Source organism: Lacerta agilis, chromosome 1 (genome assembly GCF_009819535.1).
Source record: "Lacerta agilis isolate rLacAgi1 chromosome 1, rLacAgi1.pri, whole genome shotgun sequence".
Classification (NCBI taxonomy): Eukaryota; Metazoa; Chordata; class Lepidosauria; order Squamata; family Lacertidae; genus Lacerta; species Lacerta agilis.
This window is the reverse complement of record NC_046312.1, coordinates 39,626,408-39,647,351: the sequence shown is the minus strand read 5'-3', so window position 1 is coordinate 39,647,351 and position 20,944 is coordinate 39,626,408.

Genomic DNA, 20,944 nt, shown 5'->3' with positions numbered 1-20,944 from the left:
TTTATGAAGTTATTTTTTGCCTTCAGTGTAGTGCAAATGAATCTACTTTGGCTCCAGATACTAGTTCTAGAATTTCTAGACATGTCTAAACTGTTCATTATTTTCACACTGTTCATTATTTTGTAGACTTCTATCATATTCCCCCTTAGTCTTCTTTCCCTTTTCTTTCTAAAGTAAATGAGCCTTTGGGTTGTATCTGACTAAGTCACACTGTGTTCAGAACAGCAGATGCAGGAGTAGATTAGTGGGATAGGAAAAGTGACTGGATTGTGCCCCTAGTGTGCAAGTGCACTTAATTGTTTACAGGAATAGTCACTCTGTGTGCAGAACCAATAAGGTTGCCAGAGTGGGAAGTGCTCCTGGAAAAGAACTACAAATGTGGACTGAGGTCCAGCTCCGTGGGCCTCCTGGCAGTTCCCTCACTGCAAGAAATGAGGTTACAGGGAACAAGGCAGAGGGTCTTCTCAGTAGTGGCGCCTGCCCTGTGGAACGCCCTCCCATCAGATGTCAAGGAAATAAACAACTATCTGACTTTTAGAAGACATCTGAAGGCATCCCTGTTTAGGGAAGTTTTTAATGTTTGATGTTTTATCGGCAGGGTATAAATATATTATTATTATTATTATTATTATTATTATTATTATTATTATTATTATTATTAAACGTATTATAAATGAAAATGTTACGAAACACCTTCGGCTTTCCAAAGGGAACCAAACCTGAATAAGTGCTGTACCCCTGGAACTTCTCACCACTTTGAGATCTGGAGTGAGTGTTACAATTATATACAAATGGCTGTCATAAGGAAAGCACTTTCCATTTAAATTATTGCTTCTTGAAGTTCAGTATTAGTGAAACTCATCTGAGACCAATTGGTACTGCAATGAGCATCAAAGGAAATATGCTGAATGACCTCAGAAATTTATCTTAAACAAAGGACTTCCAAGAACCATCAATCAGAATAAGTCTCTTCAATCTCAACATGGAACCGGGTACAGAAAGCTCCTAATCCTTCCTTTTCAAGTGTGCCCACAAGTAGATATAACGCTGTATGGAGCAAAATTTACAAACCACACTGAAGCAACATCGTAAAACTATGTGAGAAAACAGCCTGCTTTGCTCCCACAGTCTGTGTCAACTGTCACTTGGGGGAGCGCAGCTGTTTTATGATTGCCCAGCTGAAGCTTTTAATACTGATCCCATACAAAGTCAGATTTTGTTCTGTACACATTGGTAGACGCTTAACTCTTTTAAAAGCATATTAAAAATTCTTGGCCTGGCGACATAAACATTTTGGGATTCAGAAACGTATCAGGATAAGCAAGGCTATGGGCCTTCCTTGAACTTTTCTTCAGTTTCCCGTTTCTAAACTAAAACAAACACATTTGGGCTTGTCTTAAAAAACAAAACAAAGAATTCTCGCTTTCCATTTGGTGAGAATGTTGTCAGGGGAGGGGAAAAAATATTTCTGGTTTAAAAAACAACAACTATTTCCTAAGCAATTTCACTTTTTGTGTAATCATCATCATCATCATCATCATCATCATCATCATGATTGCTCTTTAAGCCCACCTTTGCCAGCCATGTGCCCTTCAGATGCTTTTGGCAACAACTCAAACCTGGACTCTTTAGGGTGATTATTGTCTTCCTGAAGATTGGATGTGGCAACAACAGACCTTGGCTGTCTGTGCTGTCTGCAGGAATGCTGTGCTAAAACCTATCCTAGCAGAGTCCAGACTTAGTTTTCTTTGTCTTCCTTTGCCTCTGTCTGAATCAAAAACTGCCATTTCACTTTGGAAATACATCAGGATTGCAACATTCTTAGCTGTAGAGTTGCAGGGGAGAGTCTGCCTCCTTCTCCAATGGTTCTCCCTATTCAGAACATTCTTCAAAGGGCGTCCAGCAGTTTGTGAGTATTTTGCCGGATCCAAGGACATACCGGAACATTCTGTTTGCACATTTAAACTGGATTAAAGTGGATTAAATTGCTGTGCTGCCCTATCAGAACAAATCCACTTTCCCCCTTTTCTCTTTTTCCTTAAATGGACCTCTTGTGCTTTGGAAAGTAATAGCAAATGCATTGAAAAATGTGGGATGAACAAATGTTTAACAGGAAGGCATGAAGACACCCCACAAGCAAATCAGGATGAATGTATGGTGAATGTTGGCATCTGTCTGTCTGGAAAGACAATGGAGTGTGTCTCTGGGGGTGAAGTCAAACTGCTGCATTGGTAGCACTGAAGTGAGTTTCCATGGTGGGCAAGACTGGGCAGTGTGTATGGAGGTCCTGGGCTGCCCAGATGACAAGACCCCTGTCTCAGACTTGCTGATGTGGTCCAAAGGAAAGCAGAGCAATATGGTTTGCACCAAGTTGGCTGTAGGAGTTGTTGGAAGGAGGTGTAACAACAACAACAACAACAACAACAACAACAACAACAACAATTTATTATTTGTACCCCACCCATCTGGCTGAGCTTCCCCAGCCACTCTGGGCGGCTCCCAAACGAATGTTAAAACAATACAGCATTAAATATTAAAAACGTCCCTAAACAGGGCTGCCTTCAGATGTCTCTTAAAGATAGGATAGCTGCTTATTTCCTTGACATCTGATGGAAGGGTGTTCCACAGGGTGGGTGCCACTAATAATAATAATAATAATAATAATAATAATAATAATAATAATAATAATAATAATAATTTACAAGTCTCCATCCAACCATCTTAGGGACTCCACTCTGGATTTGTGTGGGGTTCTCCCAAAGGTATCCCAAAAAGCAGTAGAGGCTTAGAATAGACTTTTCTATCTCCTATATGGGCTACCTTCCCAGTCTGATGAGCCCCACCTGTCTCATCCGCTCAGTTTTCCAGAGCCTGTCTTTGCATGTAGGGGAAGTCCCTAACTCACTGAGGGCTTGAGACCCATCGGCTACCATCACCTGGTTTAGCCAGTCAGTCAAAGCCTTTTCCAGGGTGTGTCCACTGTTGCATGCTTGACTGCTGGGTGGGGGACCAAAAATGGAGAAACTACCCCAGAAGGAGCAGGTGATATATTGACATGGGGATCAGTCAATTGGTAATAGATCGAGGGCTCTTCAAGTGACTTGTATTTCAGCATGCATCTCAATTTGCTTCTGCAGTGGTTAGACTATGTACATTATTTATTGGGCATTAATTTTGATATGTTTACGGGCAATAAATAAATAAATAAACAAAATAAGAGCTGTTCGACAGTGGAATTTGCTGCCAAGGAGTGTGGTGGTGTCTCCTTCTTTGGAGGTCTTTAAGTGGAGGCTTGACAGCCACCTGTCAGGAATGCTTTGATGGTGTTTCCTGCTTGGCAGGGAGTTGGACTGGATGGCCCTTGTGGTCTCTTCCAACTCTAGGATTCTATGAATATTCATCATACGGGTTGTATGGGGTGTTAGGGGAGGGGCAGTACATCTGGTGGGGGAACATAATGCTCCTTCTGGGTTAGTTTCTCCATTTTTGGTCCCCCACCCAGCAATTACTTCTCCACAATTCTCATACACTATATTCAGTTCCACTATTCTCAGATAGGCATTATTATATACAGAATTATACTAATTTACTTTATTAAAAGCATATACGCTCCAGGTTCCCTGAAGTAACAAGACATACATACACAAATACATACCACAAAGTGTATAATTATACAAAAATGTATGTGTTAATAAAACGATGCATATGATACATAAAATATATCCTTTTTAAAAAACAAAAATGCATTCTATTATAGAAAATTTATTGAAAGCAGTGTGTATCTTTATCAAATCACCCCTAAAATGCAAAATTATGCTACTGAAATATAGTACCAAGTGGGGCTTGACTCTTTTATACATATTGTAGCTTGACATTGAGATTTTCATAAAACTCCCTCCATGCTTAGGCTTTTTAAAACAGTGCATCTGAATAGCTTATGAACACAGGGATTTTTTTTTTTTTACTGAGTCCCATAGCTCAGCTGAGCTCACAGGCCTTCCACATAAAATTCCATTCCTGGTTACTTCCAAGCTTTCTTCATTACAGCAGAATGGGAGAAAGAAATGGTTGCTAATCTACCGAAAGTCACCCAAAGATCTACCAGCAGATAGGAGCACGTCCTTCAAGGCAGCACAGGCTGGGTTGCAGCCAGAAGGCTTGGTGCCTTCCGGATCCTAGTTCTAGTTTGTTTATTAGCTCCAAGAGTCTAGACTTCTGCATTTCTAAACATCTCTGGGCTGAGCAAGTTTTCCTATTGTTCAATGCAATCTGATTGTGATCATCTCTGCTATTTCCAGCCTAATGCTGAACTGTGTGCAGACACAAACGGGCTGGAGCCACCTCCAAAGTAAATGAAGGGCCACCCAGGTGATAATCAAGTTAGCATGTTGACATGCAGTCAGCAGAGAAATCATTGGGGGTTGGGAAACTGGTGGCCTGCACTGCATTTAAACACAAAGATGTCTGATGACTCATGCTTAGTTATTAATGCGAACCCAGAGATAAGGTATTTGACAAGAACACATGGTTGTGTGCACAGAAACGAAGAATGTTATTTAATACCAGGAATATCAGATGGGCCTTTTAAAAGGCTTGCTGAAATCATTCAAGGGTGGGAATTGAATGCCGGCTTCATTATCACCGACAAGGAGTCAAACAATGAAGCATTGTAGGCATGCTATACAGCAAAGGTTAGTGTGCGAGGAAGACCTCAGTTAAAGTCGGCCGTGTTAAATCTTTTCCACCGTGGCCGACTCTGTTCAGCACAATCTGATTTTAAAACATTCATGTAGAAAAATAATAATAATGTGATATTCATGCGGGAGAACGAAGCAAGTTACAAAGGGCAGTAAATGACAGCTAAGTCGAGGCACATCCATATGGCAGGTTAGAAAGCTGTGGGTAGTCTGGATGAGATCCAGGGAACACCTTTCTTTCTACAAACAGCTTAGACGCAGAACAGTTTTAGACTGCACTGGTCCTCCCAGAAAATAAAGGCAGACTTGCAAAGGTTGACTTCAAGGAACAGTGCCTGAAATACATCAGGGTTGATAGTGAAGTTCTCCTAAGCCAAGCATGGACATACATTTTGGGGGGCTTGTAAAAGCCCACATCCAACAGATGGCAAGCTTTTAAAGCCCGCAAGCTTCTTCTCCCACAGAACAAAATCTCAATGTAGGCCTCCACAATCCACAAACTGGCTGGGCAGTGGGAGAGCCAGCATCATATTTAGAAGAAGGCACACCAAGGGTCAAGTCCAACCTCCTGCCATGCAGGAATCACAGTTGAATGGTGGGAAAAGAGAGACTGATCAAACTCTTGCTAATCCACTATATGTGACGGACCTGAGGAAATGCACACGTGCCTTCAGCATGGTGGGTCACAAGATGTGTGCTGGCTTTTTATAGTTAATAATGGCTGATTTGCCATCAACAAACATCCACCACCCCAGGAATCTAAAGTGGGACATTTATTTACATTGTTTATTACTGGTGCTTCTTTTGGTAAAAAAAACGAGGTATGAGTACTCATATATTGATAAAAGTGTTTTGGGTGCCAGTACAAAGTGTTTGCCAAGGGCAGCAGAAAAAGAGAGAGAGGTGAGTACTATCACACACATAAAAGCTTCCATTATAATGATATGCTTCAGAAATTTTGGGGAGACTGTGGACTGAACAATACTTGCCTGAAAACAGCCACGGCTGCATTTGATTTTTGGAATACATATATCACAAGGCTTGGCTGCTCAGATTGTTGTGTAATCAACCCCAAACCTATTACGTAGTTTTCCCCTCTTCCAGTTGTAACTTTGGAATGACACAGTAGGGCGTGATGACAGATTTAATGCATTCTTGTCCTCCATCTGCTCCCCGGTATGTCAGTGATTCAGACATTCCAGTTCCAGCATGGCTCTCTATGCACATGCATTATTAGAGGTTCTCCTGACCCAAACTCGGAGATTTTCCCTGCTGGAGAGCGTCCACGTTGTTTTCACTCACACATTGAAACAGTCAGATTCCATGAGCTGATTTCAACTTGGTTGGGAAATCCTCAGAATTAAGTGCCAAACTACGATACGGAAATGACGGGTGTGCAGCAAACTCACACTCGGGACGTGATGTCAGGTTTAAATTTAACCTGTCTTACTTTGTTAGTTGGAGAGGGATCATTGTTTCCCGGAATATTAGTTAGGGATGCCAGTGAAGTTCTCTGTACTCTGAAGATCGTTTCAAAGGAGATGCAAGTTTTATGAGCCCACTCAACTCTTAGCCAGCTCAGATTTTCCAAACCCCTGTTTCTCACCTATCCAGCACCCTCAGTAAGCATTGTTCATGTACTATGATATTGTAGTTGAGGTGCATAAGGCCAGCTTGTATTCAGTTGAGCTTACTCCCAGGTTAGTGTGTACATGGCTTGATTCCTAAAGAATTATTTTAGGCCTGCAGGGTGGGGACCTGTAGAAAGGAAAGTCGTCTGCTTTCATTTTCAAAATGATTTCTTTATTTCTTGTTCAGGTAAAATAGTAAGGCAAAGCATAGTTACTATTTTTCCTAAGTGTTTAGTTAAAAAAACCCTCAATCCACTCCTACTTTCCAGTTTTCTGCTACAACAGCAAAAGCATTAAAAATGATGTTGAATATTTTATTTTATTATTTACAAATTCATTGTTTTAAAATTATTTGATTTTATACCCCTCTTGGATAAAATAACTTCCTGCCTGAATGTAAGTTTTGCCACTTCCTCGCAGGAGAACCAAGGCTACGATCCTGTACCCACTTACCTTGGAGTAAGACCTATTGAACTCAAATATGTGTACTTCTGAGTGGCTACTGTATGTATAACATTTTACTGTAATTTAATTATGCAGTGAATTCTTAATGAGTGTCTAGAATTCAACTCCTGCACACCAGGAGACTTGCCTAAGCCTCTGTGTAAAGTTTTCACATTTTGCATTTATTGTGCATTTGCATTATTTCTGCATTTGCAGAAAGTAACTTGTGAAGAGTACCTGATCTCAAGTGAAACCACCACAGGAAAGATGCAACCTGGTTGCTGGGAGGGCAAACTCAGGGCTGACTCCAGATTTTTGTGGGCACTTGGGAAACAAACTATTAGTAGGCCATCTTTGGTACTGTCCCTTGCTGATCGAGATCCCGAATCAAGGTGTGGATGAAGGGTGGTATATAAATTTAATAAATAATGACGATGCTGAGGCTGAAGAAGGTGAGACAAACTTTTCTGGGGGTCCATTTTGAAAAGTCAAGACCCCAAGGGTGGAAAAAGCAGGTAGCTCCAGCAATGTTGGGTTCAAGAATGAAATAGCTTAAGATGCCAGACTGAAGGAACCAAATTAAATGAAGAAAGAATTCAGCGGCAAAAATGTTTGGAGTAACATGAATTTTGCCATTTGTACACTATGCTGGTTTCAATAACAACAATTTATTCGACCGTCAGTCAGAACACAATACAAATTTTAAAAAACCTGAGACAACTCAGAGGGGTTTACACTAAAACATACACTAAAAGAAGATTATACATAAATACCCATATCGATACTATCAATTTTAACCTTATGTCGTTTAAGGGCAAAAAATAAATAAAAAAAAATTAAAAAAAATTGGCCACCTCAAAGGTTGTGGTACCAGTAAAATTTTTCACCAAAAACGAAACCTGACATTCTCTATCTACCAGGCTAAGGTGGCCTAAGAGTGGAGCTATCAGTTTTGTTTTGCTGGTTTCTACATATACTCACATCCTCCATTCAGACAAGCAAGAGACATTATCAGAGCTTAAGGACATGTTCCAGCCACGCAAAAACACTTGGGGTGCAAAGCAGGGACAGCGAGGGGTGTGGCCAAAGGAAAGTTTCAAGAGGCACATTTGGCCCATGGTCTTGAGGTTCTCCATCTCTGCCCTACAGGCAGTTTGAGCATGTGTAGGCCTGGCCATTTTACTTCTTGCTGCCCTCAAGCAATGGGTTCCACTCCCAGACAGGCTGGATGCTTCAGAGGGAGAGCCTGGTTTTCTAAGTGCACAATCTGTTTCTCTGTATAATGGCAACGCATGCTCTCCCAAAACAAATCTCCTAGAGAAGGCTAATTTCTTTTAAACTTCATGCCAAAACATGTTGCAACAGGTCACATTTGGGTCGTGACAAACTGTTACTGGAAATAGTCTAATATATATCCTGCAAATAAAATATTAAGGATTTAAGCTCTTGGCTATTAATGTGAAATGAAATGTGTGATTGGGAAAGTACAGGGATGGTTCGACATTTTTTGAACATGCCGTTTACTCAGGTTCTTCACTTTCCTCTACAGCGTGAGTATTGATGGCTAAGAGGAAAATAAAAACTGGGATTATTTGTGCACGTCTGTCTGTTTAATATTTAATTTTTCAAGGGCTACATGCTCCCCATCTGGAAGGAAATGTCTTTCTAGAATCTCTTCAGAGTCTGACTGGTTCCAAAAAGCAGTGGAAACTTTGGTTTTCTTCAAACAGCAGCCATCTACAAACTGCTTTTGAAACTTAGGGAGGTTTGAAACACAATTTGGGATATGATAGGGGAATATGGGGTTCACGGGAAATTAAAAATAGCTTTGAAATCAACTAGACTAGTGCAACTCCTTTGAATGAGGCTCATGACACAATCTGTCTGTTCTGAAGCAAGTCCCATGCCTATGCCTATTCAAAGCCTGCTTTTGGGATCGGCGGCAGGGCGCGGGGTGGAGAAAGCAGCGGGGATGCTGCTTTCTCCACCCTGCACCCTGCCGCCAACCCAAAAGCAGCAGCATCTCCGCTGCTTTCTCCACCACCCCGCGCCTGGCACCAATTGGTGGCGGGGAGGTGGTGGAGAAAATAGCGGGGATGCTGCTTTCTCCACCACTCCGCGCCCTGCCGTCGATCCCAAAAGCCTGCTTTTGGGATCGGCGGGTGCCGCCGAGCGGAGGATGCAGCAACATCTCCGCTGCCACCCCCCACCTCCCGCCGAACTCAGTGGGGGTGGGGTGGGGGGAGGGAGCGGGGAGCGAAGCGGATGTTTCTGGATCCTCCCGCAGCCTCTGTTCGCAGAACAGAGGTGCGGGGAGGATCCAGCAACATATCTGCTGCCGCCCCCACCTCCCGCCAAACGTGATGGGGTGGGGGGAGGCAGCGGGAGCTAAGCCTTCGCTCCATAAGACACACTAACATTTTCCCTCCTTTTTAGGAAGGAAAAAATGTGTCTTATGGAGCGAAAAATACGATAGTCTGCGGGGAAAATAGTCCAAGTGTGATAGGTGATAGGGTCAATCTGTATGGTATCTCAAATTTAAACTTTTAGGTTCTCACATGTCTGTTAATTTTGTTTTAAGTCTTAAGCTGTTTGCTGTATATTGTTTTAAGTGCATATTTTACTTGTGTGAAAGCCGTCCTATATGTGCCTTTTGAGCTGGTTTATAACCGTAATAAACAAATGAATGAATGAATGAATGTTGGAAGCCACCCAGAGTGGCTGAGGAAACCCAGCCAGATGGGTGGGGTACAAACCAACCAACCAACCAACCAACCAACCAACAAACAGAAGGTGCCAGATAGCAGGGCTTTTTTTTCAGCAGGAGTTCACTGGAACTCACCTCTCACGGTGGGCGCCATTGCCATTTTAAGAGAACAAGGTCTTCACCCCTTTTTGGCAGTGCTAGGGACCCAACCTAGTCTAGACCTGATATGGGCTTTATAATGTGACATTGCGACAGAGGATGGAGTCGAGAGTCTGTATTCATTTTAAAAGAGATAACAGATATCAATACCTTGGGCACTGTAGATCTCCCAATCGGTAACACAGCATGTGCGAACTCTCAGTTCCAAAAGCCTTACATTATAATGTTGCGGTAATTATCCAGTCATCCCCCCAAAAAATCCTTGACCATGTCTCTTATCCATCACACCAGTTTTATATGGCCATGTTGCCCTGACATCGATGGAATGTACGCTTCCTCACATCTGTATGTGAGTGAGATCAGCCTATACTACAAATGAGTGGGACAGGGTGAAACATTCAGATTGCAAAAGTAAATGTAATTGTTTCAGGATGCCTCTGTCAGTCGTAACAAGGCACTTCATTTGTCTTGCTAATAGTGGTAGGAAGTGAGAGAGATTCTTCTCCCATTTCACCATTGGTGCTTTCTGCAACATGTCAATAATGAAGTAGTAGGTGAAAAGAAAAGGTCACCATACACAGATTTTTTTTAAAACCCACATTTTTGTTGCACTTGAAAATGCGCAGGATATTTAAATAATATCCAGTAATAGAGTATATTCATCTTTTTTGTATTTTCCCTTTAATGTCTCACCAGTTCCCATATTTCCTCGGCAAAGCATTCCAGTGGAACTATGGAATGCTGACATTTTCCTAAATGAATAGTTAAGATGTTTTGCATAGCATGGCAACAAGTCACAAACTTATGATACAGTGGGGGTGGGTGGGGAGGTCCATGGTTGAAATCAATGCAATATATAAGTACTGCCAGATGTGTGTGTGTGTGTTTGTGTAAAAGCAAGACCAACATCATTTTATGTGTGTGAGGTAGCGTCTAATAGTTAAAAATGACACAAGGCAAGGAACTAGCACTTTAGAAAACTAGCATAAATATGAAGCATCCTTCTTATTGGGTCATTTGTACCTGCCCTTCTTCCAAGAAGCTGAAAGTGGTGATTACAGTGTAATTGTATACATGCATTTACTCAGAAGTAAGCATAGCTTGGTTTAATGAGACTTATTTCCAGGTGAGTGTGCATGCACACTATCCTGAGGGTAAATCCCATTGAACCCAATGGCACTTGAACTCAATGGGGCTTACTCCTGATTAGATATGCATAGGATTGTGCAGCTAGCCTCATAACAACATTATAAAACTGGCTAGGTTGAAAGGTACTGAAAAGTCTTGTGACATGATAGGACTAACATTTATTATGGCATAAGCTTTCGTGGGCTGTCCACTTTGTCAGATACATGAAGTGTCCTGACTTTCATGGTCATTCCAGTGGTGGGTGGAGTCAGAGGGATAATGTTGGTGGGGCCTAAAGATGGAAAGATCTGTCAGTTTCAGTTCTCTTAATTTCTCCATTTTCTTGTCTTAAATTCAGTTTGCCACATTTTTTCAGCAATTGCTTTTTTTTTTAAATCCTCATGAAAATTCAGCAGCATCTTAGTGCAACTTTCTCCTAGCAGACACAGTTGAGTAATGTACACATTTCCCCAAGCAATTTCCCCTAATATAATGCATTTGTGTATGTTATTTTCACTAATATATCGATGCACACTTTCCCCTGACACACACACACACACACACACACAAATATGGCTTAGTTGGGGAATTGCATTGCAAAATTCGGAGCGGTGCAAATTTCAAAGAATGGCCATGTTCCAGTTCTCATACTGTTTTGAAAGTGTGGATTTGATAAATTTGCCTTTAAATTCAAACTGAAGCATATTTCTTTCCCATCTCTAGTGGGGCCGGAGGCAAAAGTGGGCAGAGTATGGCTGTGGCTTTGTACGACAGGCTGCATTCCAGTCAGGGAAAAGAAAGAAGCCTCTAGACATGAACCTCTCCTGTCAGATAAGCAGGAGGCATGATTACAGTTTCAACCTGGCACAACTCGCGAGGAAGGTGTGAAACAGGACCAGGCAGGGGTGTGGCCTGGGGTGAGTCCAAATGGTTAGACTGATGGGGTTGGAGGGCTGAATTCTGCCCCTGGGTCTAGACTTAAGGTGCCATAACTCCTTTCGTTGTTTTTGTTTAAACAGATGACACAAGGGCCCCATTTATTAGCTTGTACTGAGTGTCTTTCCAGGTTGCTTCTTTGTAAATGGTATGCATGTGTCTCAAATGATACTTCTGTTCAGCTGAATTTAGGTAAACTCACTTATCTGGTAAGCAACCCAGTGGTATTATATGTTGTGAGTTAAGAAACGATTGAACAGTTTCTTGCTAATAAAATGATGGTGATTTCTGCCATCCTTTTTACAGCAGAACCAAGAAACCTCAAAAATTTGAAGCGAAACATAGAATTGATCATTTTTACAGCAATTTATTGAATCGTAAACTTGTTTTCTTTTAAACATTTGATGACTTATGGACTTGACAAAATTACTGACTCACTGAGACGTGGGGGGAGCCTGCTTTCAACAAGAAGCAAGTGTTCCCTGACATTTTAAAAGCTTTGATGTATTTATTTGGATTTTTAGCAGTGGGTGTGAAATGTGTTTGCTGTCCTTGAAAACACATGGATTCGAGAACTCATGCCATGTGTTATGCCTTAATTCCTAAATTAGAGACGGTGCTCAATGGTATTTGAAAGTTAATGCTCCTGTCCTCTCAGATGGCAGCCCTTTCCATTAACCATGGAGATGTTTGTTTTTCTTAGGGAGAAAACAGTGGCAGCATGCACAAGTTGAAACTCCCCATTGCTACAGCACTCTCCTCATCAGCTGGTGTTCAGGATCATACTGCCTCTGGCAGTGGAGGCCAGGGATAATGGGAGGTCAGAAATAAGGGGCTGTGTAGTCCAACAACATGTATAGGACACAACATTGGCTACCCCAGACTTAGATTAACTAATATTTTGGAGACAACTCCCGTTCATCCCTGATGATTGTTCATGCTGGCTGAAGCTGATGGGATTTGGAGTCTAACACCAGCAGGAAGGTGCAATGTTGCCTTCACCTGAATTAAGTAGACTAGGCTCAGTGATTGATGCAACTTGGGGAGGGGGGGTGCTAGATGCTTTTATTACAAGAGAAGTGTTTCATATTGATGAAGAGAGGCTTTATTGATGTCATTAAGAGTAATAATATTGTATGCTTTGTTTATTGCTTGGGAACCTGAATAATTCCAGATGCCTTTTCTAATAGCTTATCCTTGGAGTTTTTAGACCAAGGAAGAGAGAGGTCCCACCATTAAAGGAGGTAAGTAGTAAGAGGGAGGTAAGTAGAAGGAATTAGAAGAAAAAAAGAGAATGAATGGCATGTTTGGAGCAGATTCATACCATACCTTTAAAAGCATGTCCAACACATTTTCCCCACAGAGAGTTACACTTCTCAGTACCCTTAAGAAACTACAGTTCCCAGGATTCTTGGGAGGGCAGTCATGGGCTTCCTTTCATGGATGCCTCTGCTGGATCGATGCCCGTTCCATGACTGGAAGAGCATCCAAAAAGAATGTTCCTTGTATTTATTTATGCAACAATCTAGGCGTTTCTGCTTGTGCCACGTCTCTATCCTGACCTGACATTGACCATAGATGAATGATAAATTTTGTGGTATGTCCTCCTAATGGAAAGTGTAACCAGAAAAGAAAACACAAGAGTTAGACAAATATGAATAACATCACACAAACAGGACCTTCTCTTCACATGAAAATCACTTAGCACAAGCGATGCAGGAACAAATGTCTCAGCCTCAGCGAGCTGGAATTTCCTTCATAGTGGACATACCGTGCTCAAAATCCGGATGATGGCCTGGTCATGTTTTTCTACTTAAAAAGAAGCCTGGCCTATGTGCTTGTGATTGAAATGCCCTCGCTTTAAGGTAAACCGGTCGAAGTGTCAAATATATTTTTGACCTGAATTTTTTCATTCTGACTTTTTGAAATAATTGCTTCATTTCTTGTTATGGTTCTGCCTGCAGAATCTGTTTTCTTAAGAAGTAAATTCCAGGGTGAGCATTGGGAGTGTCTCACTCTGAGTTAAAGAGAAGAAAGTGCATCTTCATTTAACGGCAACACAACAGTGAATAGTGGAAACATGCACAAATGAGCCACATAATAATTATTTGCTCCTGGAGACTATGGGATATCTTGAAGTTGTATTTATTTTGAAATTAGAAAAGGAGGCTCCTCAGAGAAGGAGATGTGGGCATTGGTGTCGGCGGGTTCTGCATGGCATGGAGTGGATCCATCTTTTCAGGGCTGCTGTGGATAACTCTGCTTCTGTGGATTTCTGGCCTGGGCCCATGACGATCTTCTAATTTCAAATTACCACAGTTTATCATTTCATCTGAACCACAGATGTGGTTGGTTCTAACTATGGTTTATTCAAACAAGCCAGAGTCAAAATTCATTTGGAAGCATTCTTTTCTATTTTCAACTAATTGCTCATCATTTTCTCCAGTCTCCTCACAACTGTGTCAGAGGAAGAGAGGGGAGGAGTTAACACATGAGCCTGAGACTTGTTCATGTAGCACTAAATTATGGTTTAGTCCAAACACAGCCAATGCATCTATGAAATGGAGACTTTGTGTGGATTTGGCTTACTGAATAGCTCCTCCCAATAAATAAATAAATAAATAAATAAATAAATAAAGTTTGTATTTGTTTTTAAAATGTTTTGAAATGTGGTGAGCTTTTACATAACTCAGGTGAAAAATTTCACTTACTGCTGCAATTTCTTGTATAAGAACAGCAAGGTACCTGATGTAAATACAAACATTGCAGTGCAAGTCCAAAACATTTAGACTCAACAAAGTCTCTTTCTCTCTTAAGAAAGGTCTTTTTCAGTCACATAATGTGAAAGTCTGGCCTCTAAGTTAATACTGTCCAGTTTCTGAAAAGCAAAGTCTCATTAGGAATATATGACTCCAGCATTTTTTTCTGAATAGTTTTTGAATCAAGACCTGGTAAAGTTGAGGTTAAAAAAAAATGTAGTGCCTGGAAAGTGTACTGAAGTTCAATCAATCCATTTTCTTGCTAGAAATGTATTTTCAGCAGGAGATATTAAAATAAGCACCATAAAAAACAGCCCATTGCTATTGAAGAATAACATTCCTAGAACTGGTACATCACAAGGCTAATTTGTGGTACTTTACTGGAAAAGACACACTTGTTTTCTTTCCCTTTTCCATAATTTGATAATTCGAACGGTCATAAAAGTTCAAAAGAGTGATATATTTTGCACAGTGTTTGAAGGCATCTAGGTCCATTGCTTTTAAACAATTGCTCTTAAATTCAGACAGGGGTTTCCCAACTTTTTCAGGCTAAGGTGTCTACCTGCAGTATTCTGCACCAGCTGGAGCCTCCAGACTAGGCAGAAGCATAGGCTCAGAGAGAGCACATTGCAGTAATCAAGTCTTGAGGTTACCAATGCACGAATCACTATCCCTATTTCAAGAACAGCCTTAATTGACATACCATCTGTAGCTGGTAAAAGGCACTCCTAGGCCTTGAGGCTACATGAGCCTCCACTGAAAAAGATGAATTCAGGAGCACCTCCAAACTCTGAACCTGTTCTTTCAGAGAGAGTGCAACCCTATCCAGAACACACAACTGGTCAGTCTCCTGGACAAAGGAACCACCAACCCACAGATGCCTTCCCAGGATTCAAGCATAGCTTATTGGCCTTCATCAACTCCACCACTGCGCCCAGACAATCGTCTAGATCATGCACTGCATGTCCTGACTCAGATGTTATGGGGAAGCTGTGCTGCATATCATCAGTATACTGTTGACACTTTGCCCCAAAACTCTGAATGATCACACCCAGCCACCAAGAAGCAAAAGCAGATACAAATTCCCCCAGTTACTCTGGATGGCTCCCAACAAAATATTCAGTCCCCAAACTGCATCTGAATACAGCTTTAAATGGAACTAGATAACCAGATAGTCTGTATCCTCCAAAAATTCCACACAATTATTGATCAATCCATGCCTGCCTTCAATGCCACTGGGTTACTCTCCCACTTTGCTGGCCCAACTCTCCTACCTAGTTTCCCATTGACAAAGAAGATGCAGTTGCACCTTGATTTATCTTAATGATGAGTTGAGCCCCCAACAACTACTATAAACTTTGGAATGAAAAGAGAAATGTAGTTGCTGTAAGCTGTCAGGGTTGAGCCAGATGAGGAGGAGTGGTGGCAAGCCCCCCCCCCCCCCCCCGGTGAGGCTGCACCCACGGAAGAACCAGGGGAAATGGAGGAGTTCGTACCTGGAGAAGACTGGTGGCGGCACTCCTCGGAAGAGGAAGAGTCAGATGGAGAGGGGGAAAGACCAGAACAGGAGGAGGAGGAAGAGGAAGTCGAGCCAGAATCAGGCCCTTGTGAGGAGAGAAACAGGTAAGGCCCTTCCCCTCCTCCCTTCTCAGCTGTAGAGCGTAGAGCTGAGAGATGCAGGGAACAATTAGAGGCAGCTGCAACTCGTAAGAGACGTGGTTACAGGCCAGCTACTTAAGAAAGGCTGGCTGCTCCCTTCGCTAGCACCCTCAACTGCTATGCTGAGTGCGTGGTTGCTCTTGCTCGTTCTGTTCCTGACTCCTGGCTTGTTCCTGACTCCTGGCTTGTTCCTGACCCTTGGCTTGTTCCTGGCTCCTGGCTTGTTCCTGACTGACTTGGCTGGTTCCTGACTTGGACTGTTTCCGACTTCGGCTTCTCCTGACCCTGTACTGATACCTGACTTCAGCTGGCTTCTGACCCGGACTGTTCGACCTCGGCTTATCTGACTGACTGCTGCACTTCAGCACGCCAACTTGTTGGCGCCCTAACATAAGCATACAGTAGTTTCATTCATCTGAAGTTGTTCGAGCTGGAGCAGAGAGCTGGTGCAAATATAATTATAACCATAAGTCATTGTTGTTTTACATTGCCAGGATAGTTTTCCATAGAATTGTAGAATTCATTGTGCAGGAGAACCAACGAGTGAATTATGCCCGTGGCTGTTGTGTTTATTTCTTAAATATGTTAGGACACTGATTTGGACATATTTTGACTAATGAAAATGAAGGATTCAAACATTATACTTACATCTCTTGTTCAAAAATTACATCACATATTAAAGCTCATTGCTAAAACAAAACATAACAATCCATATTTGGGTGAAGCCAAACCTACTATACTATAAATTAAATTTTTAAAAAATTATTTCAGTATAATTTATTGCCCTAGGACTGGGGAACAAAGCCAGTGACTTATCATATCACATGCATTGCAGAATGAAAACAAGGATTCTATGAACCAAAAACAGAAAATTGAGTTAGGGCCCATTAGATATTGCAAATTCTATTTCCATTGCTTTCTTGCCATGAGAACAATTCACATGATATCAATTTAATTCTCTTTTTTTTATTCTTTAGGCAAAGAACCTGAAAAAGGTTTGGCAGAAAAAGGTTCCTGATGTAGATCTTCACTCACCCCATCTTCCCTGGTGGGGTGCGGGGTGCAATTTTATGGTTCACCCCAGGTGCCAAAATGTCTTGGACCGGTCCTGTATGCTGCATTAATAAACTATTTCCTCCCAGTTTCATCCATGGATAAAATTAATAATAGTAATAAAATATAATCTGTTAACAGGGTGGGTTTATGACTGAGAAGCAGAATAGTGGCAGAAGCTTGGCAGGCATAAATGGCAGGCGTTGATAAAACAGTGTTTGCTGTTGTTTTTCAGCTCTAGGAAAAAGTCTCTTAATTTCCCTTAACCTTTTAAGAATTCTTTTTCAACGTGGGTTTTAGCTGGTCAAGCTGTCTTTTTCCTAGAAATGTCGTTCATTTTATCTTAGCGTCGTCTATGTCTACACTGGAAGCTGCTCTGAGAACTTGTGCTGAAGGGTGGGAAACTTAAATGCCTAAACCAATTAGCTCTCTCACCTAATCTGCCCGTGAGTAAGACAGAAGGGCTGGTGCATGTCACTGCATCATTTGGGCAAAAAGGTATTTTACAAACCCTGAATGTTTAGGCCAAAAAGTGTGGATCTGTCGCAGACCTCCCTACTTTGCTACCTTAAATCTGTCCATTTTGCAGAGCTGGAGTTGTACCACACATCTTCTTGAAGTTTGTACGTTGGGACTCTGGCCAAGAGTGGACTGTGTGTGATGTGTGTTGTTCTGTCAGTTGCATTCACTTAGACAATATTCTTCACATTAATGGTATGGGAGGGACATGACAGTACCCTTTACAAACTGTCCATTTGTAAAGTTATGTGCATTTCTGGAGATGAACCCCACCTTTGTGTCTCAGAAGCAAATCCAGCTGTTCTGCTTAATTCACCTCAGGCTTTTGAAAATGAGCTTGCCACTGACTTACCCCCCACGTCTTTGATGCCAAAAGGCCTGAGAGAAGAAGAAGGATGCTGGGATTTTTAAGCACCTTTTTTGGGTCAGATTATTTTAGTAAGAAGCAGCTGGATTTTGCCAGACTTCTTTGTGGCTTTCATGGATGACAACCATAGATTTAACAGCAACCAGACATCACACTTCATTTAGATGGCCCAACTGTGTGTTTTCCCCCAAGCCTCCTGATCCAAAATGCATCAAGACATTTACAGTTTCTCCTCCATGCTGACCTTTTGGATTTTGTAAATAATAGGGGCTGTAATTTGCCTAGGTCTTTAAAAAAAAAAAAAAAAAACCCTCTCTATTTCTCAACAGTTTGCGGGTTCCATTCTCATAGGATTCCATCATCAACTTCAATATCACAAAAAACATTATGTCAGCCTGCCACAATATCAGCGAGAATCAGCCAGATCGTTGACGCATAATTTGGCCTATGTGGTAGCAGAGTGTTTCAAGAAACAACTCTCTATGGGATAAAGAGTAAATTATAATGAGTCTTTCTGCTTCTGCATGGCAGCCCTCATTCTTCTATGGCCAAACCTCCAAGCTAACCTCATTTGGAAGACTCTGCTATAATATGCTCATGATCTCTGATCTGGATTTACTCATATCCTCGCTCTAATGCAAGATGAGTAGCTGACGAAAGACACTTGGCAAAGGAGATGTCCAGTCATAATTATTTCCCTTACACGTGCATAATCCCATATCTGCCTATAATCCACCTTCCTGCTACTTAATTCTGAATGTCATAGCATCTCAGTTATTTATCCTCTTCAGGGCTCTCTTCCGGACACTTTCTGTATTGACTAAGGCAAAGATCAATGGGATTACATTACAGGAAGCGGGTTCCAATTAAATGGTTGGAAAAACTTTCCCCATTTTAAAGCTATTTAGGTAGTAGAATAAATTGCCTTTGGATGTTTTGTCTAAACTGGAGATTTAACAGAAAAAGCTGAATTAGCCTATGGATGGGGCATTAAAAACTGTACAGCAAAGACACTTGACTAATATGAATAGGCAGCGAATTCCAGAGAATATTGTATGGACATTTATCATTTAAAAGATGCCAAATATGGGTGCATTCAGACACAGGGAATATTGCATTAGTTTTCTTTATTATAATGTTAGTGCTTCTGTGCTGGTTTCTAACACTCATTTCACACTGTGGTGCACGTTGCATTATGGAGCTGTGGCTTTTATACCAATATACCATCACTTCGCACTAAATTTTATTGACATCAGTGGCCACGGTGTGACACAACAATAAACATAATTGGACAACATCACTACTGCCCACATTTTCCCTCACATGGGTGCTTTTGTTTCCCCGTGGTTCACTCATGAAAATGGGAGGAAAGAACTGTTTGCCAATGTGCTGCCCCAAATTCTGTCACTTTATTCTCACAATTTTGGGGGTTAATGGGGTTCCAAATGGATTTTTTTTATCGGAAGCAATTAACACAGAAATGTGCACTAAGCATCCACTAGATCCCACTAGATTTTGGGAAGTGGCTTTTACATTGTGTGAATGCTTAAATGTAATGTGAAAATTAACAGAGGGGTATGCTGGGGTTCGAATCCCCCGTGAAGGGGTGAGGTCGGCGGTTCGAATCCCAGCAATGGGGTGAGCTCCCGTTGCTCAGTCCCTGCTCCTGCCAACCTAGCAGTTTGAAAGCACGTCAAAGTGCAAGTAGATAAATAGGTACCAATCCGGTGGGAAGGTAAACGGCATTTCCCTGTGCTGCTCTGGTTCACCAGAAGCGGCTTAGTCATTCTGGCCACATGAATCGGAAGCTGTCTGTGGACAAACGCCGGCTCCCTTGGCCAGTAAAGCAAGATGAGTGTCGCAACCCCAGAGTTGTCCGCGACTGGACCTAATGGTCAGGGGTCCCTTTACCTTTTTATGCTGGGGAAACAGAATAAACTGCCATGTGAATGCAGTCTATGTGACTAACATGTAAGTAGAACTCTAGCAGGCAGATACAGGCATGACTATGAACACTGAAAACACTGAACAGTAAAATAAAAAAGGCTTTATCTCCATTGCTGAAATTAGCAGACATTAAAATTAATGTACCATCTCCTTTGCCTTTCAATTTCAGTAACTTTCAGCAGTGGCAATTCTATAAAAGGGGTATATGTGGATAAGACACATTGTTCCCATGAAAGAATTTTGGATAATTAAGTTTTATGAAATAGAGATTCTAGTCTTTAAGCTTTTCCCCTGGCTATTTTGAGCAAATAATCAAATTATACAAGAACAGATTAACCCACTGAAAAGGGCAGATTAAGGCAACATTTTACTTATACAGAATGTAATAAATGAATGACAAGTATAAACTTATTACACATAGTAAATTCCCAGGAAAACCTTATGCTTATTTCCGGGGATCTAAAGTTTATGGACTTGGCTTTTCTATTTAGAAATGAGTAATTTAACTGGTTCAACATCATAAAATCATATCAACAAAAATTCCTCAGAGTCCAAACCAGTGACTATGCTTGGGAACTATCTGAGCATCTACTATTATAAATCACTAGGGAAGTTCGGTCTGGTAAATATTTCAGCCTATTTTCAGAGAAAGGCGAAACATCAGAGGTTCAGCCTGTTATATTCTAATTATTTGAGGATGCAGATCAATTTATAGATGGCTTTGGCTGATAAACTATGTCCCTCTGGCAGCCTTTATTTGCATAAAGACTTTGAATCATATTCTACTCCTGCATTTACTTTCCTAGACTTAGAATTACCTAGGTGGGCCTATAGATTTCTGTCATGGAGGCAGGATTTAGCTAGTAGTTCAAGGATTAGCAATCTGGATTGCCTCTCAGCAAACCCCAATACTGTCCTTTCTGCCATGATTGACACAC